Source organism: Rhinichthys klamathensis, unplaced genomic scaffold (genome assembly GCF_029890125.1).
Source record: "Rhinichthys klamathensis goyatoka isolate OS25496 unplaced genomic scaffold, OSU_Roscu_1.1 h1tg000352l_1, whole genome shotgun sequence".
Classification (NCBI taxonomy): domain Eukaryota; kingdom Metazoa; phylum Chordata; class Actinopteri; order Cypriniformes; family Leuciscidae; genus Rhinichthys; species Rhinichthys klamathensis.
Window position 1 is genome coordinate 1,452,501 of NW_026606863.1, and position 2,966 is coordinate 1,455,466.

Here is a 2,966-nt window from a genome sequence, read left to right on the forward strand (position 1 = left end):
GAAGATCCTGGCAGCCTTTGTTATATTGAGAAAGCGCTAGAACAACGTCTGTGAAGTCCGTAACCGGAGGGACTGTCGGTCAGTTTAGATGGTGATCCTCATCAGGAGACGGGAAGAATCCCAGGTCTGTGAGAGTGATTTACACTACAAAGCGAAGATGAAGTGTAACGTGTGACTCTTGAGGATAGACCACCCCAACACCAGAGACTGAGAACGCATGAACCGATCTCATGTAACTGACCAGAGCATTTCATTTCCTGATATACTAGAGAGTGTGTGTGACAAGTGGGTGTTTGAGGTCTGTTCAAATAATTAAAGATGGGTTTGATGTTCAGACTATGGTTGGGGATTTGTTCCACCAGCTTTACAGAAAGTCATAGTGTGCTTTAAGTTTTAGGGCTTTCGCTTTATCTTGGCCAGGTCGCCGTTTCAATTGAGAAAGTGTTCTCTACGTGCTTACCTGGTTAAATAAAGGTTAAATAAAAAAATAAAATAAAAAAATATGGCAATATATAACGCTGATAAAAAGTGATCCTCCAGATTTAGAGCTATGTTGTATTTATAGTGTTGTCTCTAGCACATATATCAGTGCTGAGTCTGAGCGTTCAAGGCAATTAAGAGATTAAAATATTGGTCTGTATTGTTTAATTTAGATATTTAAATGTTGGGTCGGTTTTGTTCTAAGCGATAGAAAAAAATTCTCAAAAATGATTAATGTAATTAAAAGATTTAAATGTTGGTCTGTATTGTTCTGTTAAAGTCTCGCTGTAGTCAATAATTTTATCCTGTAAAACTCATCTTTCAAAAGAATAAAAAAAATGCCTTAAAATATCTTGAATGTAACTCGACACCCTTGCCTCATTTAGTATACGTGGTTCTATGAATATGCAAATGAGCCCCGCCTCCACTCACTCACTCAGCTCAGAGATCCACTGGTTGACGATCACACGTTGATCTGATTGGTTACAAGGTCGTTTGTGACGTCAGAAACACCAGCGATTTCAAACCGTGTTTTTGAGACTGTCTTTGGTTCACTGCAGTTTTAAGGAGAAAATACTCAGCAATGCTGTCGACTTATGAACTTACACATGGTGTGTCTTAAAGCATATTAAAAACACCTCATAGACATATAAACCACAAGCTTGATATTCACCACAGGGGGACTTTAAGAGATTAAAATATTAGTTGGTATTGTTCTATTAAGTGATATAAATAGCTTTATTTTTCTGTTAAGAGGTTTAAATGTTCAGTTTTGTTCTAAGTGAGAGTATAAGCGATTCATAAAAAGTATTAATGAAAATATGATGGGTTGTTATCGCAGGTTAAAAGTCTGATGATCGAATACATGCCTGAACGTTCAAAAGTAATTAAGGGATTTAGATCATTTTCTATGCAAAAGTAAACAATTCTCAAAAAATAAAGATACGATCAGGTAGCCGGCTGTCAAAGGGTCTATTAATTTAATTAGTAGGCCTATTCATTTAAGACACAGTGTTGAGAAATAAAGGGTGTGTCTTTAATTTCAATAACGTCTCGATTCCAGGCATCGTGTATCGTGATGTTAGTCCTTACTGGTGTTGTAAATTACTTGAATTGGGGTAAAGATTTAGGTCCCACTTTATATTAAGTGGCTTTAAGTACTGTGTACTTACATTGAAATTAATTAATTTGATACAATGGACTTATTGTGTACATACATGTTTTTACATTGTACTTATATTTTGAAAATACCTGCATGTAATTACAGAATGTAATTAATTTATGTAATTACATTTGTAATTACACAGTTGACCCTTCTCTTACACCTCAACCTACCCTTAAACCTACCCATACCACCCACCTGACCCTAACCTTAACAGTATCACATCTAAATAGCAGCAAAAGTATTTTACAATACAATCTGAACACAATAAGTACATTGTACTTATTTTTCGATGTAAGTACATAGTACTTAAAGCCACTTAATATAAAGTGGGACCAAGATTTAGGTTGAATGTTGAAGTTTTTGAAAAATAACCTTTCTGGTTGTCAACCTTTGTGGAAGTTGTTCATGTAATTAGGAGAACTGATTTCACACATCCATGAAAAGTCACCCTGAGACCAACTGGATTAAAATGAGGCTCAGAAATGTGAAGTTTGTTCTAAGAAAAGCTCTAGAAACCTTTACTGATGCAACTTGGTTTGACATTTCGAATGCAATGCAATGGAAATTTGAAGTGTCCAAACATAAAAATTTGAGCTCAAATTCCCAGACATGGACTTAAAACCACAAAACTTGCTTACCATAAACTGCAGAGCAAAGAAATGTTGCTTAACTGTTGCTGGTGTTCAGTTGGGTCAGATATATGCTTGTACAGAAACTGCGTCCGTGTTCTGCAGTGTTGTGTTCCTCCGTACGCCACACACTCCTGTCACTGTGATTGATTGAGTCAATCCCGCTGGCTGGTGTCCGGCGCTCATGAAAGGCCTTTCAGATGTTGAAGAGACCCAGAATTCCCTCTGGTTCCTCAAACACTGGCCTTCTGTGTTTCTCATCTCACAATCTTCATCGATTTTAAAATGGACGAGCATATTCTTCAGAAGATGATTCTGGATGAACTGTTAGATTGTGTGTTTGTGTGAACGTACTGTAACTGTGTTCATTTAGAATCATTGATACACTGTAAAAAAAAAAAAATTTACGGGAAAAAAATGGCATCTGTGGTTACCAGAAATTTCCCGTAAAAAATACGATTGCAACATTTTAGGTTTTACTGACTTCTAACCGTATATGATTTTACAGCAATAAACTGTATTTCATTATCTGATATAATGTTAATTTACTGATCTATTGAAGTATTAAAATCTGTTTTGTACCATTGTAATACACTGACAACCAACAATCACAGCAGAGATGGGGAATATTCCCTTCGAAAACAAACTCAGCCACTGCGTCTTCAGCGGTTCGGATTTAGGAACATTAAAAT